This window comes from Aulonocara sp. 'chitande type north' Nkhata Bay, linkage group LG3, assembly GCF_057382095.1.
Source record: "Aulonocara sp. 'chitande type north' Nkhata Bay isolate Kocher_YH1m ecotype deep benthic linkage group LG3, A_spYH_male_GT1.1, whole genome shotgun sequence".
Taxonomy (NCBI): domain Eukaryota; kingdom Metazoa; phylum Chordata; class Actinopteri; order Cichliformes; family Cichlidae; genus Aulonocara; species Aulonocara sp. 'chitande type north' Nkhata Bay.
The window spans coordinates 40567995-40575128 of NC_141346.1; the positions used below are offsets into that span (position 1 = coordinate 40567995).

Here is a 7134-nt window from a genome sequence, read left to right on the forward strand (position 1 = left end):
GACACAGAACACAAAATATACATCAAACAAATATTTCTTACTGATTTTTTTCCCATATGGGTCGCATGCAGCTAAATACTTAATTATAAATTTAATCTTTTTGATTGCTTGTTAACTGTTTTGACAGATGTTTGGATCGGCTGACACACATTTAGGAAAAGGAATTATTTTTGCACCAAAACTGTGTCTGCAAAGTCTGAAAGCATTTGGCAAAATAGTTACTGAAACTTTTATTTATTAATTTGTATTCATGATTTAAGACCACAGGCTGATATACTTGATCACGCTGAGAAAAGCAGAAAAATATCGATGGTAGATGCTAAAAACGGGTAATTTTTAACCCACTGCAATATGGCTGCAAGGAAAATTGATACTATCATAGTATATTATATAGCATAACATAACTTTAGTGGCTATTAATGAGATGCTACTGATTGATTGATTGATTGATTGATTGGTAATTTATTTCAACATGTGAACAATATACAAGTACATTTAGAAAAGAAATGAGAGAAAAAAAAATATATACTATACAAATTACATACAAAAAAACATTCTGATTAATTTACATGTTGAAAGGGAGTGGGAAGAAGTATACACTTATTTAATCCCACCCCTGTCCCATAAATTATCAGTGAATATTTAGTCAGCTTCCTTACTGATATAATTTGTAATAAAAATAGTGAACAGATTTCTGATATGCTATATACTATAATATCACATCATGAATTTTTTGTTTGTTTGTTTTTAAATAGAGACATTCACTTAATTTAAATATTTTCCTTTTCTTTATAGATCGAGAAGATCATATTTTTATAACTCTTTTTGAACAGTTTTATGTTTGGACATTGCTTTAATTCCATATTCAGTTTGTTCCATAGTTTCACTCCTTGAACAGAAACACAAAAGCCTTTTCTTGTAGTACGTACCTTCATTGTTTTGAAGTTACAAAAACCCCTTAAATTATAACTTTCTTCTTTCAAAAAAAACATACTCTGAATATTACCTGGCAGTTCTTTATTTTTTGCTTTGAATAGAATTTGTGCTGTTTGGAATTTCACTATATCGTCAATTTTCAATATTTCAGACTGCAAAAATAGTGAGTTTGTATGTTCCCTATAACCTGCATTGTGGATGATTCGAATTGCTTTCTTTTGAAGAGTAAAAAGTGAATGTAATGTGGTTTTATAGTTATTGCCCCAGACCTCTGCACAATAGCTTAAGTATGGTGAAACCAGTGAACAGTAGAGAATATGAAGTGATGTTCTGTCGAATACCTGTTTTGCCTGCAATGCTTCGTGATACTTTGGAATGAATATATCTTACGTGAGCTCTCCAGTTAAGTTTTTCATCTATTATTACCCCCAGAAATTTATTTTCACTGACTCTTTCAATATCAACACCATTTATTTGAATCTTTGCATTTGTATTTAAACTACTATTTCCAAATAACATAAGTTTAGATTTATTCAAATTTAATGATAATTTGTTTTTATCAAGCCAGAACTTCACTTTACTTATTTCATTAGTCATATCCTCCAATAAATTCTGCAGATCATGCAGTAGTAACTCTTTCAGAATAAAAGTTTTGTAAGTCTAGTACAGACTGCCATAAAAATTAAATCAGTTGATATAGATGCATAAATGCTAAAAATCTGTATTGTTAGCGTGTTTCTCGGTAGTTGCTAGGCAACATGATGAAGTCATATATATTGATGACATAAGATGTACACACATGAGAAGTTTGGTTCCTCAACTCCTGATGATATTATAGTAACAAAACTGGAAACGAGGTAACAATTTTGCTCTTTTGGTATGGAAATCTAATCTTCGATGATGAAGTAATGTGCTAAAAACACTTGCTTTTATCCGGAGCCATAAATCCAGGATTTAAGATTCTTCTGGATTCAAGAATTGAGCCAGCTAGGAGTCGAACCTAGAATCTTCTGATCCGTAGTCAGACGTGTTATCCATTGCACCACTGGCCCACCTGGTGGGTGACCCTACATTGTCCTTTCTTCACAATCAAAATGTGGTGTCGATTTATTTAAAGATACATGTACGTATGTTCAATTTGTTTTCCAATGGGAAAAGTAGTTTGGCTTTTTATCTAGAAAACCAGGGTGATGCTAACTGTGGATTGGCCAGATGAAAGAGTCATCTATGCAGCACTTGACTCACCCAAATCCCACACAGGACTAACATTTTTACAGTTTCTTTATTCGTATGCTTTTTTATTTGACAGCTCCTAGTTTCCTGGTTTCTTGCATGATGAAGAAAATGGAAAAGCACACGGTTAAATTATGCTTGCTTCAAAGTCCTGCTAATGGTCACAAAAACCAAGGAAAATTTGGTCCAATTTACATACACATACACATTTTCATACCTTTAACTCCTTGCCAGGATTGCGAGCTACACACAGCCTCGTCCCTCTCTGTTGACATGGAGGTTATATTTAGAATTTGGATTGAGTCTTTCCTGTGTTTTATTTCATACTTTTCTGCTCAGGGCTTGTTTGTTTGGTTACTGTTCTCTTTATTTGAAAGTATTTTACATTCAGAGTTGGAAATATATACGTTTTTTGGGCTTACTAGATAACAGTCTTCCTATATGTGTGTGTGTGAGCATACTTGTGTATAAGGTAAACAAAAGAAGAAAATCCTCATAGAAAACAACGAAAACAAAGCTCTATAAGGTACTCTGAGATCTCACATTTTGACAGTTAGAAGGCAGAAAAGTTTTGTGTCTGACGTGCTTTGTCCTGATGTTTGAATCTTTGAGAAACACATTTTCCTTTGTAATAATCATATTCATATTATAATCCAGCCTGGACTTATAGGTCGTTCTAAACTCATTCTGTGGAACTGAGACAACAATCCCATAAATCACTTTTAGTTTATACACAATGGAAATTTTAAATGGGTAAATTCAAACTACATGTACTCAGATCCTTTTTTCCTACATTTTAAACAGATAATACAGGAAAATCCGGAGCTGATGAGCTCTGCAACAATGTTTGTGATACAGTTCAAGAGTAAAACTAATACGAGGATTTATCTTATCAGAATTGGAACACTGGGGCTCTGATATGGGGATGGACACACAGTTGTTCTTGACAGGCCGCAGAGCTGCTTTGGTCTTCTGAGAATGTCTCATCTTCTGCTGCACCTCTCTCTCCCTTACCCTTGTGCACTCCTGCTTCTTTTACGTCTCTCCCCCCTTTCTCAACACGTCTGCTCCGTTCCTGCTAAACTCATTACATGAGCCCGAATGGAAGAACGGGAGCGGGATACAGCCTCTCATACATGATGCGCCCGGCTAATTACCCTGCGCGGCTGACGTCGCCGTTTTTTTTAATTTTATCTCCCTTACCCAAGAACAGATTAAACACTTGGGATTGACCTGCCCCAGATTTTACGCTACATTGAACTCTTAACAAATGATAGGAGGGTCATCCACGGACAGCTAATTGCAAGAAGCGTATGGTGTATTAAGTCATAATCAAGATTAAATCACACATTTCTAACTTCGATCGCCATTTGGCCTCCATCATGCATTACTTGCATCACTCTAATCTCAATTGCAAATATTGCCTTTTTTGTTCTTTTGTATTAATTTGAGCTTAAATCATAGTGGAGCAGCACGCATAAATACAGAGTATTATGCAATTTAGCTCTTAGACCAATAACCGGCCTCCCAAAGGCTAATGACAATGAGCCTGTAATTTCGATGGAGAAAGGAAATCTATCTAATAAACTGTCATCTGACACCCTTGTCATCTTCCATTTGACAAAACAACAAGGAATGAATTAATCATATGCTTTAAATCTCCTATGATTTCCTCTGCTTTAGCTAATCGTTTCACAAAGATGATTTTTAAAAGAGACTGTTGACAAAATGAATAGATGAGCAATTATGGGTTTCATGGGAATGGCAGATGGAGGCAGAATCAAAGTGAGTGTAAACTGTAAGAGCTCAGCAGAATTTATGAGGGGAAAGAAAAAACAATGCAAATGTGCCAGAACAATGAAGAGTTTCTCTTTCAAGTCTTCTGTTGTACAGAAAATACAATTGAGCCACTGTTTTTTGCACAGAGCAAAAAGTTTCTTACTAAAAGTGCACCGAAGCAATTCTGGAAAAAAAAAAAGGCTGGGTTATTTCATTTAACAAGCAAAGCGAAGCACTTGCAGTAAATAAAAATAATTACCTTTTCTGGATAAAATCTTCCAGGCCTTCATGTGAGTCAGGGGTTCAGAAGCACAAACAAAGTTCACAGTCACCAGATAACATCGATTTCCACCCTGCGTGAGGTGTATTGGTGGAGCTATCAATAGCGAGAGCAAAGGCCTCACTTCACTGAGCACTGCGTGACCCTTCTGAAACATCCACACTTATCAGTCACACAGTTTTGAGCCTGACCTCTTTTTTGTAAAACACAATGCTGATACTCAAAAGGCGCTGCCATTCACATTGGCCTTTAAATGGCTTTTTACTCCTTTTTTCCCCTCTTTTCTATTTCCTTCAGAGAACAGTCACAAATAGGCTCGACCAAGTGGTGACGATGTACAGATGTGCGTTACCTTGTCTTTTTGTGGCGCCGTGTCTGTACAGACGTTTGTGTTGAAGAATCAGATGAGTTTGACACTCTAAAGTGAAGTGAGACAAAGGCAAGGCAGAGGATGAACATCCCCTGCCAATAAACCTGACATTTGTCCTCTTTGCACTCCAATATCGCACCAATAACAATTAGCCTGGTAATTGTTTGGCTAATTATGATTAAATATCTGGTGTGGTGCCAGCAAAGCAATCTCTAGTGCAGCTAGCAGTAGTGCAAATGTCAAGGAGTCACTCTGCATTGGTTTAAGGCAATGTAGTGAAGTGAATGCATGGAACTTTACTGTGTTTTCATGCTTGTAAACACAGATAAAGCTTAAATAGGTGCACCCGCAAACACTGCGTTCTCTCTCATGACCTCAATTTGTAACCACAGCTCTGATTTTTCTTTGCCTGTAGGCTGCTGCTTATCAAAGTCTCCTGAACCAAAAGGGTGAAAGCAAGGGTGGATACAGAGGCAGGGGAAGAGGGGGACTTTAAGTAGCACAAATGCAAATTCCATCAGCAGTTAAAGAGAAAGCCTCCTGGCTTGACAACGTGTCAGGTCCTCACTGAAAAAGACCAGTTGCCACTGACATCTCCTTTAACAAATCCAAGACATTGACAGCGAGTCAAGAGTTTGACTTTCCACTGGAAAAGTCTTTTATCTGATTTTATGGTGATAGTCAGAATAATATAAAACAATTCACACTTCCAGTCCTGAGAAAACAGGTCTACAGGACAATTAACTGCAAATGGCAAATCTGTTTTTTTGTCTTTTTGGTTTTGGGCTGTTTGTCAGAAAAAACAAAAGTAGACTTGGAGCTTATGATAGATAGTTCTGCCGTGTAGAATTTAGATGACAAGACAGACACCCACATTGTGACCATAGACAGTATTAAATATGAATGTAGTCACCATGATGTAATCGGTGTGGTCTGTGAAGTCCCCCAAGCCTAGCATTTTTTACCAGTTTCAAACTGGATGTCGTGACCAGTAGATTTGATTGGGCAACCAAGGACACCCCACACTGAGTGTGTTGTCCTCACAATGAGGGCATCCTAGATAATCTCCCTTTTCTGACTTTTACTTATCCTTTACAAAATGGACTTCATGTTTTCTTGACCCAAAACTAGCAATTTAGCAAACACTCTCATCAGGAAAATGTTTACAGTTGCTTGCAACCTGAGGAATCCCCTCGGTGACAATTACTAAGAATGATGGCTTAAAGCCCTCCTGCACTAGCCTCACTGTTTAAACCTGGAAATCATATCCATCCTTCACAATGTCCATGATAAGATCTGGTGTTTAGTATCAAACAGTGTGCTCCTGTATTTACGCTTGACTGTTTTTATGGTGTAAATACATTCACCCTGAAAAGTACAGCAACGTAATATGTGCTACAAGTACCCAGATGTTGTCTTATAGTGTTTAAACGGTCAAATAGTGTCTAACTCTGTGCAATCCTCACTGCTGATTGTCATCATTTAGTATTAAGGGCCATTCACACAGGAAGTCATTTGCAGCGTCATGGTAACCAGTGGTTATAGGGAAGCAATCTTATTGAGTGACTTCAAGTGACAAAATAACCACTGGTGATGCAAAGTGGGCAGATGTTAGCCCTGAGATGAGCAATAAAAGCGACTGCCAATGAGAGTGCAGCATACCACTGATTGACATGTAAAAGGGTGCTAAATATATTAGAGGTTTACACTAGAAAATTCATTAGCAACCAAGTGTCAGTGACAAAGCAATGTCCTTTAAAGTGGTGGCAAGTAATACAGTAAAGTAGTAAAGTAATATAGTACGCATTGAAGAAAGTGACACGTTACATTACTTTCACATTACTCTGGAGCGTCACCTGAATTGGACTGACCCATAATTGTTAGCTAACTATATAAACACGAGGCTAAGGCGCCTGCACAGATGTGTGATCTTTCTCTTTATGTGTGAACACAAAACTGACAACAAAACGCAAAGTTGAAAGAGGCTCAATCGCCATATTGACCATACTGTGGAAACACGTACAGGTACCAATGGCAGCTACAAGCTCTTCAATGGCTTTGTGAACTGTTGATGTTGGCTCTCAGCTAGCTTTTGTGTTAGCATGTGGCCTGTGCAAATGCTAGCAAACAGATGAAGTTGTGTTGCAGTACTAATTTTAGTACACCCAGTTTTACACCCAGCACTGGAGACAAGTGAATTGCTCCTCGTGCGGACATCATTAGTGTACGACATTCAGGTTGTGCCACTAGAATTGTTGAAATTGAGCAACAATGTGCAAACATACCATGATAACTGACCCGTCTGAAGAAAAACAAACCTCTGTGGACCTCCACAGCTAACTAAATTGATGCATTTCATTTCGCTCGCTTCAAGTCTCTGCGTTAAAAAACTTCATCTCCCTGAACAACGACTTAATCAATAAAGAAAACAGGCGATAGCTGCACGTTGAACTTTCTGTAATCATACCTCTAACAAAGTGACTTTAAAGCACTTACCCTCTGATAAAACAGTTACAAGCCCAGATAAACTGATTCA

General features: G+C 37.4%; 1 non-coding gene across 1 annotated transcript; it reads right to left on the reverse strand.

The window, feature by feature from the left end:
* Positions 1 to 1915: 1915 nt before the first annotated feature.
* Positions 1916 to 1988, reverse strand: trnar-acg (transfer RNA arginine (anticodon ACG)). Its single transcript has one exon. It is a non-coding gene; the product is annotated as a tRNA-Arg (tRNA).
* Between the last annotated feature and the right edge of the window lie 5146 nt (positions 1989 to 7134).